Source organism: Amblyomma mixtum, chromosome 10, assembly GCF_055824585.1.
Source record: "Amblyomma mixtum isolate Tamu chromosome 10, ASM5582458v1, whole genome shotgun sequence".
Classification (NCBI taxonomy): Eukaryota; Metazoa; Arthropoda; class Arachnida; order Ixodida; family Ixodidae; genus Amblyomma; species Amblyomma mixtum.
This window is the reverse complement of record NC_143021.1, coordinates 99059065-99075049: the sequence shown is the minus strand read 5'-3', so window position 1 is coordinate 99075049 and position 15985 is coordinate 99059065. Positions and strand designations below refer to the sequence as shown.

General features: G+C 45.3%; 1 long non-coding RNA gene across 1 annotated transcript; it reads left to right on the top strand.

The window, feature by feature from the left end:
• The first annotated feature begins 6441 nt into the window (after positions 1-6441).
• Positions 6442-14565, top strand: LOC149326515 (uncharacterized). Its single transcript, XR_016286454.1, has 3 exons — positions 6442-6796; positions 7881-7954; positions 14465-14565. It is a non-coding gene; the product is annotated as an uncharacterized LOC149326515 (long non-coding RNA).
• The last annotated feature ends 1420 nt before the right edge of the window (positions 14566-15985 follow it).

Genomic DNA, 15985 nt, shown 5'->3' with positions numbered 1-15985 from the left:
TAAAAACTCTAAAACACCATCTCTTGGAATTTCATGAGTCAGTACTAAAGGATTAAAACACTCACCAAAAAGGGCTAAAAGCTGATTGACAGTGGTCGGAAAATCACTGCACCCTTGTAATAACATTAAAAAATCATCAACGTATCTAAAAACAGTCACACAGTTAAAAACGTTCATGTGGTCAGAAACTACCCTGTCACAATGAGCTAAACCTATGACGCTAAGAACTGGGGCAGTACAAGAGCCTATCAAACCCCTTGCTTTTGAATGAAAACCTGGTCATTCCATTCAATGTAAGTTGACCTGAGATAAAATGAAAGCAACTCTAAAAAACCTTCTACGGACAAACCTGCTGCATTTTGAAAAGCTATTGACCCAAAACAATCAATGCACTCTTCAGCACATATGACGAGTTTTGCCTGTGGCACGGAGTAGTATAAATCCTTTATGTCATAAGAGCAGGCCAGAATACCCTTGTCATGATTATCCTCCAAGAACTTCAAAACTTTTTCAGAACATCGAATCTGAAAAGGATCGTCAATCGTTAAAAGATTTAGTTTGCTTTACAGGAAGACTGCGTCTGATTTTTGCCACGTGCCATTTTCGGATACAATCACCCTTAGGGGGCACTCCACTTTGCGTGTTTTAGCGGTGGACAGGATGTGCAAAAAAAACAGCATTGCTTTTTTCAATGTTTCTCGCCAATCTTCGCCAAGAAACTGAACATTGAAAGATGTAGCGGTGTGTAGCGCGGCCTGCCTTGGGATTATAATGGGCTGGCCAGCTAGTCGAAGGACCCGGTGGTATTTTTTCACGGGCCAGAGGCTGAGCAAGCTCATTCTCCGGTATACCAAGATGACCAGGAATCCATTCAAGGCGGACATGGAGCGTAGGGTGGGCGGTCAGGTATTGCAGCAAAGTGGCTAGGACGCGGGGAGGGAGTTTTTGAAATTCGAATGAGCGTATGGCAGCCTGACAGTCTGCACGTATGGTGATGGTGGAGGAAAGGTGGTTGTGAAGCGTAACCGCCTCTGCTATGGCCAGATTCTCTGCATCGGTTTAGGAGGGCACTCCTGTGTGGATATGTGTGGAGGTGCTTCTAGGGCCGACGACTGCAGAGGGGGTGTTCAGATAGCGCAGTAATAGGCTCGTAGCACGACTATTGCTGGGGATCAGTCAAGGTCTCTCTCGGAGCTCGGCCATCGGCGAACGAAGCTGACACTGGAGTTCCGGGAAGCGTGGAAAGTTCAAGGGCGATAGAGCGGGTGCGCTGTTTTTTGTAAGTGGAGAGTGCAGGCCTGGCCGACTCGGCGACGGCTTTCACGGGGGACGTAAGTATTTTGCGTTCCCTCCTGCATTCCCATACCGCGCGCCGCTCCGAGGGAGCTTCGCGGGTTAATGCGTCCTCTCTGCCCCGTCGTCACCACGTCGAAAAAAGCGTCCCGATGATGCGGGGAAAGGAAAAAAGTGGCAGTGGTTTAGCTCTGGTTAAATCGGGTAAATTGCGTTAGCAATGGTGCGCGCGTTCTTGTGGTGATTCTTCGGCGCGTTGCCTTCGTCTGGTATCATTTCGGCGTTCTTGAGCAGTCAGGTGTCGAGATTCATCGGTGACCGATGACGTGGAAATACTCTGCGAAGTAGAACGTTGTCGCCAAGGTGCATCCTTAGTACGACGCTTTGCAAGACGTTCTTCACGCTGTTCTGGCGTCTCTTGTGAACTTTGTCGTTTTCTCGCCTCTTCTTGTCGTTTCCACTTCTCCTTAGAGGACTGCATAGCAAAGCATTCACGCCAAGATAAGCGCGCATTTATAGACGCTTTAAAGCGGGAGCATGGACGCCGTCATATTTCGTCACGTGACCATTCCGCCGCGCTCCGACAGAGTCTACTGAATGCCATCGCTCGTTCGGCTGTACGCCTTGCTCGTCGGTAAATTGGCTTTTGAGGAAAGGAAATCTGTCTGTCTCGCATATCTCGGTGGACAGCTGAACCTCGCCGTAACAGGAAGGGAGGAAGATGGGAGTGAACGAAGACATCGTATACTCTATACGCACCTTTGTTCATTCAAAACCATCCGGCTGACATGGCGGAGTGGCTAGCGTGCTCGTATCGCACTCCAGAGACCCTGGTTCGATTCCCCAACTGGACCAATTTCCTACTCACTGTTATTTATTTATGTGGTCTGACAAGCAATTAGGCTAATTGATTAACCGATATCATTCGAATACCATCGATGCACTGCGTGCCAATGCTGCTAACGCCGGCTTCGAAAGCCAGAAGTGGCGGACCGCCTAGTGGCGCCATTTTTCGTAGACAGGGCAAGCTGCTCGGCGCCGCTGTCGCGCGGCGCACCGACGGCGCTGCCATCTTGCAGAGCGTGGCTGAAGCAACCCTGTTCAAGGTCATCCGTCCCTACCGACCGGGGCTACGCGACGAGGCGAAACCTACAGTAGTATTGCAAAGGCAGTGAGCGGGCTTCCGGCCCGTCCGGGTTGCATTGAGCGGATGAAAGTTGGGAGGAGACAGGCTGCCAAAGAGGTTGGGTGGTGCGTTTGTGGGCGTGGAGTGCCGAGTTACCGCACCGAAGCTCGCACGTTCCATCACGCAAGGCCCGCCGTCTTCGACCATCGCCGCATCGACAGCCATCCAAACCGGAGTCATCGCCTCGGTCCCCGTGTGTGAATTGTCCCCCGGACTTATTCCTTTTACTACCTCTGTAACGTTTTGTATATTCCTGCCTTTAATGCACTGTACGCCTTCTTGTTTTTCGCTATAGTTGGGTGAGCTCATTTTTGTGTTGTGCGTCTCCTGCTTGTCACGGTTCCTGCTCTGTATAGTTTCAGCTCTGTATAGTTTCAGTTTCCTGCTGCTCGTGTTTACCTTTTTTGTGTTTCTCGCTTCCTTTAAGTAAATACTTCTTTTAAACCTTGAATCTCTTGAGTTCCTTCTCGACTCGATGACCGACACACGTGTACCATGCACGAGCTGACCGACCTTAAGAAATAAATGTTTTCCAACGCTCGCTTTTAGGCCACATGGAAGCGTAAAGCGGCACCTGTGCCTCAACGGCTTCCGCCAGGCGGCCGTTTGAGGAGCGATAGTTGTGGCACTGATATTTATTCTTTGTCTCTATTAAGGAGCTGGAGGCAATTGTATATATTTTTAAATTTAGCTTGAATGCGGTCAAATCCGGGGTATGAATGAAGTTTTAGGGCATCAATAAGTTTAGCAACGCCAGATGAATCGATGATAATTTGAAGCATAGTTGGGAAATTATACCTGAGTGGAACAGGATGTTTGGTGTTGGATATGCGCGAAAAGTTCTGAACAAAGGTTTCGTTAAGTTCTGATGCGAATAATCAGCCAAAATAGGGTCCCCTGACGCGTCAGTTAAGATAATAGATTCTCGGCATGTGGGTTGATGACGCGCAAAAATTTCTTAGTGTTGGTAGATGACATGGATGGTAACGTGTTAGAAATGAAGTTATGTCTTGCTTGCTTAAGTGCAGATATATAGGCATCAGCGTTAATCTTGTATGCGTCCCAGTGTGCGTTGCATGGTGATAGCCTTTTTTCGATGTTGTTTCTGCTACAGTATGGCTTCGTGTCAATAACTTCCTTGCGCTGTTGGCCCAGTTGATTTTGCAGCTGCTTTATTTCTTTAGCGTCCTTCCTCTACTGTTTTTTCACTGAAGTCAGCTATGAACAAATACTCTGCAGATTTGACTTGGTTTAAAGTCTTCAAACGTATCATTCATCAAATCAGTTGATGCTTGCAGCTCCTTGTGGTCGGCGGCGATATCTGCGATATCGCCACGGATGCCTATTCTTATTGTTTTTCTAACCATAGGTAGCTTCTGTGTCATGTCAGTGTCACAAAATTAAGCGTGCATTCGGAAAGACGTCACGGAGCGTAATCGAGCCAGCGTGCTCCGTAGACCGTTCTGAAGCATCGGAGGAAAGAACCCCAGAGAGCGCGTAGCTTTTTGTGTGTGTTTCTGCCCACCCCACTTCACTCGGCGGCGCTGTGTGAAAGTAATCGCTTCCTTTCGTGCCGTCGATCATTGGAGCAGTTTGGAGTGAAATATTCTCATCTCTGAGGAGAGCGTGTAGCCTTGAACGTGCTAAATGATACCCCTGTTGAAAATTCCAGCAAAAGTCGCGTTGGAGAAAACGGTGGGCTGATTGGAAGTGTTGGTTTCCATGTTGGGTGCTGGTGGCGTGAATGGGAGAGATGCTGGATGCACTAATGGCGACTTTGGGCCACCCTGGATTGAGTGGAAATTGTGGTGGCTGCACTGGCACTTTCAGTAAACAATATTGGGCTGAATGGAAACCACGCCGGACAATTCAGTGGACACGATGGGACGGGATGGGCTTGGTGGTATCCATCGTGATTATCTCGGTGGGCCTGGCAGGCAACACTGAACTATGTGGAAACCACGGTGGGAGCCTATGGATGTGTGCAGTCGCGAGCAAAAAATATTAGCACACATCACTGGCGATCAGAATTAGTATATCTCACCACGAGGCGCTGCGGTACGCAGAACTGCCTAACGGGCCGTTTCCATGTTTGCAGCCTAGGGGGGGGGGGGGGGGGGGGACGCCCGAGCGTTGAAGTGCCGACCCTACGTGACTGTGCTTGCGGAATTTATTTTGGCTCGGTTATCATGAGCAAAGATGGCTTCTTTTTATTAGTGTTTTTTTTATGTCCGCGATGGTTTGTCAAAAGGAACTCGCGGGAACAATAGATGATAGCGCTGCTTTTAGTCAGCAATTTTGCTGTCCGTGGCAGTCCGCAGTAATTTTACTGTCCGTGGCAGACCCCCTTAATACTGTAGAATGGGAACGGCCCGGCACTCCCGTTATCAGCCTCTCCGCCACCCGCAGTGCCAGGCGTTGTCATTCCGGCACTCTGGTGTTCCGTCATGTGTGCTAATCTTTTTTACCCACGACTGTACCTACTTGTTTGGCATGGCACAAACCATGGCTGCATTTGAATGGCCGATGCTGGGCAGCAGATACTGCATGCATGTGCCTATACGGTTGACAAAATGAAACTCATCAATGCACTAACAATCTCAGTGGGTCAAATCCATCAAACGTACAGTCTTTGTCAAAAGTAACCAGGCTGCATGGTTTGCTTCTAGCTCGTACAGTGGATCCCTCACAGCTTCCCTAAAGCTGGAATGGTAGCTAAAGGTAAGGACTGAGGGTCTTATTACCTTCCAACACGTTTTGATCCTTAGGAATAACACAAGGGCTCCACTATACAAGCTAGAAGCAAACCATACAGCCTGGTTACTTTTGACAAAGACTGTACACTTGGCACTTTATGCTGTTAGAATAAAAACTGCAAGACAAATTTCTCTTTTTTACACGTGCATTTGTTGACTTGACAGTTTCAGAAAATTTTTTTAAAAAGTAACGACTTATATACTTGGGCTTAGATTATCATTAGCAAAATATTTGAGAAAAAGTTTAACTTCATTGTTCACAAAATAATAAATTGCAGGTTTGCAGAGCCCTGCATGCCTGAATCCGAACACTCAATTTCATTCAGAAAATTTTATTGAGCGTGCATTTCAAGACATTACTAATTCAATTAACAAATTGTTAACCACATAGCTGGCCACACAGCTTCTTTGTAGAAGGGTTACGAATACAAATATATACACAGAATATTTCGACAAGGCTGCACTCTTATACATGCACCTTGGTACACAATTACCAGTACAACACTGTTTTTCAAAATAGAAATGCAGATATATATATAAACACAATATGAGGATATAAATTACACAGCATATTTCATACTAAGAATTGATTTGGTTTTCACGTTGGATGAGAGAACTCCACTATAAAAATGCACACCTTCACTGTAGTCTCAAGAAAGCATATACCATGGAGGTTGTTCTCTCGACGCGCGTTTCAACGCTGCCGCCTCTCACGTCGTGCTGCCGATCAAACAGCGTCACCATGTTTTTACGACAACCTACTCTCTACGACTGCTACGTTGGGTACTTTGTTAGCCTTGCTGATCTCCCATCAATATAAAAAAAAACTTCCCCATACAAACAGATATCGGCATGTAATTTCGTGAATGAGCAAAGCAGCAAGCGATACTGCTGTGAGAACTCATGCATTGTTCAACCGCAGCGCAAGCAACAGGTCGTTAATTCGCGCGTTTCTACCAGTGGTAATTTCTCGCAACCGCTGCAATTTCTGTGGATGCCTATACGGCTGAATACACAAAAAAAATACCAAAAATAAAATAAAAAGTAGGATACAAGCTTTTTCACAACGAAACCGAAACAGAAACTGGTTGTCACCGCCAGGTGGCTGCCGGTAGCTGTTTTTCTGCATAACCCTCATGGCAGTTCGGGTGCTGCGTCGCGTGCGTCGCGCTTCGGCGCTTGCTACAATTCGCTACTTGGATTGTGAGCCATCGTGAACTGTGTTGTGGTTTGCGTGTGTTTCTTCTTGCACAAGGGTGCACAATCGCGCAGTGCTGTCGACGTAGCCTATTCGAGGCAAAGTGTCATTTTTCTGGTCTCTCTAACTTTTCAGTCTGTGCGCTTCTTTGTGTAGTCCAGGATGGGTGTCCAGGCACAAAGACGCGCGGGCAGTGTCGCGGTGGAAATGTTCCAAATAAGGCCTGGAATATTTTCTTCTGTGTGACTACGTGGTAGAGAGTGCCGGCTACGTAGCACTCGTGCTGAACTCTCACTGGTTGGTGTAGTGCCCGTGACACGAAGGCAAACAGCGTTCTGCACGACTACGCAATCATCTGAAAAGGTAAGCAGTACTCGTGCATTATCCGAAGCATATAATGCTGGAACGGTGACCTGTCGTACTGCTGCAGTATTCGTGTTCAATGCTATAAAAAGCGTTTTTGAGGCGCTTTTGTTGTCGCCGCGGTGAGTTGCTCTGCCAAGAATTGCCGCTGTCGGTACTTGTTTTGGCAAAGGGGATGCGACCGTGCGTGTGCTAGCTTTGCATGATTTTGGTATGCGCATGTTTGCGCGTTTTGTTTCTTGTTGAGCACAGATTTCTCCTCGTATATGCCTCGTTCTATGCGTTTCTGCCCATGCTTGTTCACACCACCGCGCACGTTTCAAGGACCGGCACTTTGGCTGTGCGTAAAATGTATGATTGTCTTTCAAGATAGCGTTAGCACTTTGAGGGGGATGGAAACACCTTTTTGGCCGCGGTTTTTGCTTGGCCCTAGACTGTTGAACCTTAGGTCGTGGGGTCGATCCTGATGGCAGTAGCCGCATTTCGATTTAGGTGAAATGAAAAAAAGAATGCCCCTGTGCTGTGCGATGTCAGCTCACGTTAAGAAATTCTAGGTGGTCTAAATTAATCCGGAACCCTCCTATACGATCAGTGCCCATTTTCCGCATCTGAATTCAAACCCCACTATAAAGAAAGCACTGTCTCATGTTGCAGTTACCAACGAAAGTTAATTTCCGGCCGTCAGGATCTAATTTTTAGATCAGTATGTGAAGATATTTTTTTTTATGATACCGATAGCGTTTCTGGCTACCCAGAGTATAGGATCTTGCATTTCGATCACTCTGCTGTTTGAAAATTGGGTTTCTGAGGAAAACAAGTGACGCAATAATTGTCTCAGTTATTACGATGTTTATCTACGCTTTCGAACGCAGATTTGTTTTGCTCATAGCAAGATTCCTTTACTAGTGCTAGGGGAACTGATGCATTTTAAACAGGGTAGTTTTCCTTTGTATTGAGGCGTATACTTGGGCAAGTATATTTTTCCTGATCTTTTTACATTCATGTGATATTCACTGTTGGACCGAGTTCGCATGCTTGTTTTTGTACTCCTGTCATAGTGATAATGGGAAGTTGGTATCCGCAGGAGGCACGTCTGTCTTCCAGTCCGAGTCAATGGCATGGATTTTGTGGCCACCAGATGAAGTCAAAAGCTGTGTTGTAAGTTGTTACTGCATTGTGCTTTGTTTTTTTGGTTGCCATGAAATGTTCTCTTACTTTCATTGCTCTTTTCCTTAATGCTACTGCTTGGACCAGTTTGGATAGCTCTGACCTGATATGTTTACATGTTTATATGAGTAATATTAGTTGGCTGTCAGAATGGGCCGGTTGCAGGCCATTTGAAGTTTTACATTCAATATTGCTCGTGTTTTAACCGTTGCATTCTATGCATGAAGTGCGAAATGTCTGCATGTTTTTGGCTGCATTATGTGATACTATTTGACTACGAATATTAACATTATGATGCATGTGTGTTAACTTAAATATGTGTTTTTATGCCACTCATCGCAGGTCACAGATGTAAAAGAAAAAGTGCACACATGAGAACTGGTTTCATTACTGCTGCCTTGTTTTTGCTAAGCATGGAGAGCTTAGCTAATTGGTTCTGGTAGAATTATGAGACATCATTCCAGTGTACAAAAACACATGAACGAAGAGAGTAGACTCCATAGACCCCAGACTTCAACTGAGGTTGATTCCACAACATGAGCTTTTTACATGCAAAGTGGTACTAGTGACCCCTGTGGCTGAAAAGTGTTTCCTCGACCAGGTAACAATTATTCAAGGTTGCAAAAACAAAAACATAGGCGTAAGGTTAGCTTGTCACTCAAGTTGAATGCATTGGCATGACTAAACATTGCCTACCTGGCTGACCCAACACACATTTGCATTGAGATAATCTATTTCTTTTTCTGCCTGCCTGCTCCAGTCGCCTTACTTCGGCATTGACGCTCTCACGACTCTGTGACAGCATCAATGCGCAAGTAAGGAGACTGGAGCAGGCAGTTTTCACAGGAGAAATTGTAGCCTTAGTGGTAGAAAGCCAGGTTCGAGAGATGAAGTGTGCTGGGCAGTGCAAGCCGGAAGACAACGCACATTCGCAACAGTGACCTGTCATTGTGCCCTATTGCCATCAGGTGTCACACCGCCTCAAGAAGGCCAGTGACAAACACGATGTACATGTCGTAGTTTCAGCTTGGGAAAGCTGGGATGCATGTGCCACCTGATAAATGACGTTACGAAAAAGCCTGCCTACAAAACTAAGCACACCAAACCCCTCGTTAAACATGAGGTTGACATGGTGTACAGCATCCTCCTTGCCTGTGGCAAACATTACATTAGACAGACGAGGCTTGCATCAATGAACGCTTGCTTGAACATTGCAGGACAGCTGATTCATTAAGTGGCAGAGGTCATTTAGCTGAGCACATTCGCCTTTGCTCGCACAAGCGAGCATGCAAGGCGTTTTTGAAAGAAACACATGCCTTGTGCAAGTTTAGCACTTGAAAGGGCTGGGAAATATTTTAAGCCTTTTGTATCTCTGCTGAAAAAGAGAATTACGTCAGCAGCCCTTCTGCAGCGCTCCAGAAAAAGAAATAGATTATCTGGAGGCAAATATGTTTGTTGGGTCAGCCAGGTAGGTGATGCATAGGCGTGCCGATGGGTTGAATGTGAGTGGCAAGATACCTTTACCCCTATGTTTTTTGTGTTTTGGTTTTTGCCATCCTGAATAATTGTTATCTGGTGGCGGAAATACTTTTGAGCCCCAGGGATCACTAGTACCCCTTTGCACATAAAAAGCCTGTGTTGTGGAAGAAACCTCAGTTGAAATATGGTGTCCATGGAGTCTACTCTCTTCATCCGTGTGATTTTGAGTGCCGGAATGATGTCTCATAATTCTCCCTTGTTTTCAGTGAATAAGGAGGGCTTCTGGTGTCTCTTTTTTTGTATGTGATGGTTATAACAAAGTGGCTACCCATAAACTGTCATTTTGGGCTTAATTGAAGGATCCTTGGGAATTTGTGTGACAGCATATTCCATGGGCACTTTCTTGAGAAAAATCAGTTATTTGTTACCCATTTCACTGCATTAACCATTGCTTCTCATCATGTCTCGAAAGTCATTTATAAGCACAAGCTTTCGAGTACCTGAGGGCTGTGTGAGAAGCCTTCTGACATACTTTAAACTACTGAGGATATCTGAAGACAGATTTTACCAATAATTGTTAGCCAATCCAAACCTCTTGGTTCTATCCCTGACAACCTGAAGCTGACCTGTCAATAATTAAGGCTGGAAACCGTTCTGATCCCCAAACTGTTTTCCTATTTTATTGATGTGCATTTTGCATGAACTGTTAGAGCACAAAATGAGTCCGCATATTACTTGCCACCATAATTCAAACTAATATTTCTATACCAGTCATCACGGCTCCCATTCTCTTTACTCATGTGCAATCCAACTTTTTGAATTCACAACAGATTTTCACCCAAATTTAGATTCTTTATTTTAGGCAAGTGTCATCGACTTGAATTTCTACAAAGCTTTTCATGTTTGTCATTATAACCTTTTAGCTACACTCTCATACTTGAGCCTTCATTCTTTGATATTAGTGTACATTCATTGCTTCCTGTTCTACGGCTGGCCTTAAAAAACTATTGTACTTCTTGTCTTATGAAGCCCAGCATATCACTATGCAAAATCATAAGGCGTCCCTCATCCTGAGTCACTTTGGGATGTTAAACCCCCATAAACCAAACCAAGCACATTACTAAAGTAGATTAATATTAGCCATTCAATAACAGTCTTTGTCTTTATGTCCCAACCTTGTCTTTATGACTGCATTATTCAGAAGGATGCCCCAACTATCTCAGCTACTCTGACTGTATTGACTTTTGCAAGATGGATGAATGGGCTTGTTTGTAATTCACCGTGTCAAAACAGCGCAAAGAAGAGAAAGATGAGGAAGGAATGCGACGCTGCGAGTGCTGACTTTCAAGGTTTATTGGAAAGCACATCAAAATATATACATTGTGGCCTAAAAAAAGAATGAAGAAAGGGCGCCTTGTAACATTCACTTTGGATCTGTCAAAAACAAAACGAAAGTTGAATATGAAGCATTTAAGAGCATGAACTCTTTCTTAGGGAGCGATAAAGAAGGTGTGTTAACACATTGACTGCGTTTTTTCTACAATTTCAGTGGCCTCGATCATCTCATGCACAAACTTTTCTGTGTCTGTCTAGCACAATGTAGCACAAGAAATTACGCCTCACAGCAATCAGGATGTGGCAAACGATCACAGTCGCGACAGTGAAACATCAGATTCCGCCTGCTAGCTTTGTTCACATCGTAACGGTGGTCTTTTGACCTCTCATTGGCACCTCTGCTAGTTTCTTGCTTAAGTTGATACATTAGCCAGATGGTTCAACTTTAGATTATTACATAGTTTCTTGGCTCTGGACATTGCTATTAACAAATCAGCTGCTGTGTGACACTTGAACTCAGAATTAACTGCCTCCGTTGCCTTGGACAGAAAGACGCCTTTAGACATGACCACAAAACCACCTTCTTTATCAGCAGTTGAATGCGATAGGGCCCACCGTCTTAAACCCGTTACAGTTCAGCCTGCGGGCAAGTTCCTGGCATGGTTCAAACCACGACACGCCATCAACCAACGCCCCCTGAAACACACCTGTCACGCTCAGGTCCAGGCACAGGAAGGCAAGACGTCAAAGTATGGCAAACAGCTCCAGAATAGTCCTCTTCGAAGGAACAATGGCAAATTTTGGCCTGTATATGCTTCAAGCAGCAGACGAGGCAGCAACTCAGTGTCGACATTGTGCACCTTGTTTTCAGACACTCGTGCCTTGGCTTCTCTGCTCCGGGCTAGTGAGCGCAAAGTGGCTGTAAAGTGGCATTCCAGATGGCTTTCACCTGGTCAACGGTGCGTGACACCGTCAACCAGCCACTCCCTGGCTTGTTTTCAGGCACAAGAGTTTGACAACAAGGTGCACACCTTCAGCTTTGAGTCGCTGCCTCGTCTGGTCCTTGAAGTGCTTATGGACCAAAATTTTCCGTTCCTTCGAAGAGAACTATTGTGGAGATGCTTGCCATGGTTTGACGAGTTGCCTTTTCCACGCCCAGACCTGAGTGTGACAGGTGTGTTTCGGGATGTTTTGATGCAGTGTCACGGTTTGAACCCTCTTTAGGAACTTGCCCACAGGCCGAACTGTGTCGTATTTAAGAGGGTGGGCCCTCTTGCTTTCAACTGCTGATAAACGGTGGTTTTGTGGTCGTATCGAAAGGCGCCTTTCAGTCCAAGGCCACAGATGCAGCGTATTCTGAATTTGAGTGCCGCTTACTATCTGATTTGTTAAAAGCAAAGTCCAGTGCCAAGAAACGTTAACAATCTGGAGTTTAACCATCAGGCTAATGCCATCAACTTCAGTAAGAAAAATTGTCCAGCTATCTTCTTTACCGCAAAGACCCATAAAGGTGACTGCTCCTTGAGGGTTGTAGTTTAAGAGAATGGAACCTGTCAGAAACAAATCGCCTTCTCTTTGCGACATAAAATTAAGTTGCTGAGCATTGATGACTCCTCTCGTGTAAGATCTGCAGAGAAAGTAACGCAGTTTCTACACAATAACTCTCGCACCAGTTTCATGGGGTGCTATGTTGACATCAAGGATTTATATTACGCCATCCCTCAATCAGGATCAATAATGTGTTGAAGAATTCATTAACCGAAATGGAGCAGTGGCATTCCTTATTGAAATCCTGTTTGATTGCCATGGCATCCAGTTTTGCCCAGCTCATATGTCGTTTGTCCTTTACTGGATATTCAGAACATTTGTCAGTGTCTTTAGCCGATTGTTTTAAGCAGAAGTTGAAACATTCCTTTTGTGCCCCCGTCGAGACTGTAACTCCCAAAAGGAAGTTTGTACGTACCTGTTCCCTACATCCACAATTGATCGCACCGGTTAAATAGACAGTCGAGTTGGCGTTGATATTGTTTTTCTAACCCTATGAAGTTTCAGTACCTGTATTCAACCGAGATTATCCATCAGAGTCTCTTCGTGCATTGCACAGAAGACATAGTGTGTTCGAACGCCTTGAAATGCGGCTATGTTTACATTGGGAAAACAGGCAAGTGTGTCACTGAGAGGTTTAAAAGACCACCACGACGATGTGAACAAAGCTTGCGGGAGAACTTTGATGATTCACTGTCGCAATTGCAATTGTTTGCCAGATCCTAAACGCTGTGAACCGGAATTCATGTTCTGCATTTTGCCTGACAGACACAGAAAAGTTTGTGCGTGAGATAATCGAGGCCGCTGAAATTTAAAAAAAAACCGCAATCACTGTGTTAGCACACCTTCTTTATCGCTTCCTAAGGAAGAGTTCATGCTCTTAAATGCTTCTTTGTCAGTTTTTGTTTTGTTTTACACTCATGCAATGTGGTTGACACAAGGTGCCCTTTGTTCGTTGTTTTTTTAGGCCACAGTGCATATATTTTGACGTGGTTTCCAATACGCATTGGCGATAGTCAGCACTCATGCCATCATATTTATTCCTTCGTTGTCCTTGTCTTGTCTGCATTGTTTTGTCACAACGTATTGACCTCCTTTCCCACCTCTAGGGTTAATGGTATGGAGAAACCTTAACCAGATGCAGCCCCACATACTTGGAGCATGTCACGATACATGCTGCTGGCACCACAAGGGCACTCGGGTTTATCAGGAGATGTCATGATCTGTGTGCTCTTGCCGTGCTGCGCAGTTTATGCATAAAAATTTTATTGATTCCAAACTGAAGTATTCCCTAGCTCTTTCAATTTTGCACCAAACTGTTTGATGCTATGCCACCAACTCCCTTTAATCCAACAGCGACACTTGGTACAGCATATGTGTAATCAGTCATCTCATTTGACCACCAGACATCACTGCATAAAAGGGGAAATCGCTCGTTTAGGTGTGTTCCATATACTCTACAATACTTTTCCACAACTTAATGTTAAATGTTGCTGCCCCGCTTCAGACCAGGATGCCATCACAACTAAATCAAGAAATTTTTCCTGTTCCCATTGAAGAATAAATTGGCTACCTCACCACATTTTCATTGCATGTGGTCCCTCAAAATTATGGAAATAAGTGATATCGCTTGGAGCATTGACACTGGTTTGTTTTACCTTTTGTTTGCTGCTGTTTTTATTTTTTGCAACTGATGTATCAATGGATTGTATGCCTCTTTTCTTAGTGTATCGTCTGCGACATCTCAGCTGTGCTACTGCAGTCACCCTTCTGATGTTACCTTTATATTGTCCCTCTTATTAATACCCCACTAAAAGCCTTCAGAGGACAAAAAACGATGGCTTTTTTATTTTGCTCATTATGGCACACGTCAGGCTTATGTTTAGGGATATAGGAGAGGCCTTTGTCTTGCAGTGGTGCTAGTTATGCTGCTGATGATGGTACTTAATGACGAGCATATGATATATTGAATAAGAACCTCAAATTATTTTTCTTTTTGAGTGCGAATAGCTTCAGTGGTTCATGATTTAGGCTCACTTTATTCCTGTGGCCACAATACGGAGTTTACTTTTTTAGCACTCTAATACTGGCAAGAATAAAAACTTGTGGATCCTAATTCTTTGATTTCAATCTTTTCTGCAGAGTGCATCGCCCAGTTTTCCCAAACCCTCATGCACTGGTGGTACATCAACAAGGCTGTTTCATGGGGCCCAGCTGCATTGACAAGTAGCTAAAGAAGAGCAAGAGGAGCATGAACACAAAATAAAACTGGCTGTAGGAGCTTCATCTATTTTGAAATTTGCTGTCTCATTGCATCAGACATAACATTGCCCCATGGCCCCTGCCCCAACATCTCCCAATCATTCCAACATGCCCAGTCATTCCAACAGGCCCAGTCATTCCAACATGCCCAGTCATTCCAACATGCCCAGTCATTACAACATGCCCAGTCATTACAACATGCCCAGTCATTCCAACATGCCCAGTCATTCCAACGTGCCCAGTCATTCCAACGTGCCCAGTCATTCCAACATGCCCATCATTCCAACATATTTTCCATTACCATAATCCACCAAGGTTTCCAGTGTTGGTTTCCAATATTTACATCATTGCCTTTTTTTCCAATAGGGACCCTCTCCACTTCGCTCGCGCGCCTGCGGTGCCTAGTGAGAAAAAAAGTTTGCCGACGATTACGTTACTTCCTAATGCTTAATTTGAGCGCAGCTAATCAACTGTTTCAGCTTTTCGATAGATTGAGGCAAAGAATTCGAGCAAGACATGTCTGTCCAATTACAGACAACTTGTTATGTTTCATACACATCCCTTCTTCAAGAAACACTCCACTAACAGTTATTGATTGTCATGAAGGAAGCATTGTGGACGGAGAAATAGATGGATATATGCTCGACTTGCTGCATCAGTGCCTGGTTCTTAAAGACGAGGTCTGCGCAAGTATTTCGCGAGGTTGTCACAGCTGTGGGAGCGGCTACGAGCGAGATGGTTGGATGGAAACAACTTCATTACACACACAAAACAAAAAATCTTCCAGGGTGGTCCCCTACTGGTCCAGGAGTCCACGGGCTAGTGCTTCACGTAAAGCCCGATCCACTAGCCATTTCTGGCCGGCGGGCTGAGCTTTCCGTAAAGCAGCCTCCCAGGAAGAATGAGTGGGATTGGGGATGGGGGGTACTGCCTTTGGGGAAGGACATTCCCAAAGGTAATGGAAAAGTGTGGAGTTGGGCGCGCCACAGGTGTTACAATCAGGAGGAAAGGTGGGATGAAAACATGAGAGGCGGTGGGGTGAAATAAAGCAGCCTGTCTGTAATTGCCGACATGTGGAGCTGGATAAGGGCGACAAGGTACTGTGGGGTGGTGGCAGTGTCATGCGACTGAATTTGTAAAATGTGGTAATTTGGTGATATGTAGAGAGGACCGAAGGGGCTTCTTGCGCAGGGTTGGGTGCCTGATCCTCCGGTGTCCGGGAGGAGAGTTCTCGGGCCAGCGCATGAACGCGCTCATTACCGGGGATCGAGGCATGCCCAGGGACCCAAGACAGAGTAACCGTTCGGTCGAGAGAGGTGGCCGTGGTAAGAATACGGTGTGTTGCCGGAGTCGCCACGCCCTTTAGGTAGTGGCGGTACGCGGCCTATGAATCTGTGCAAA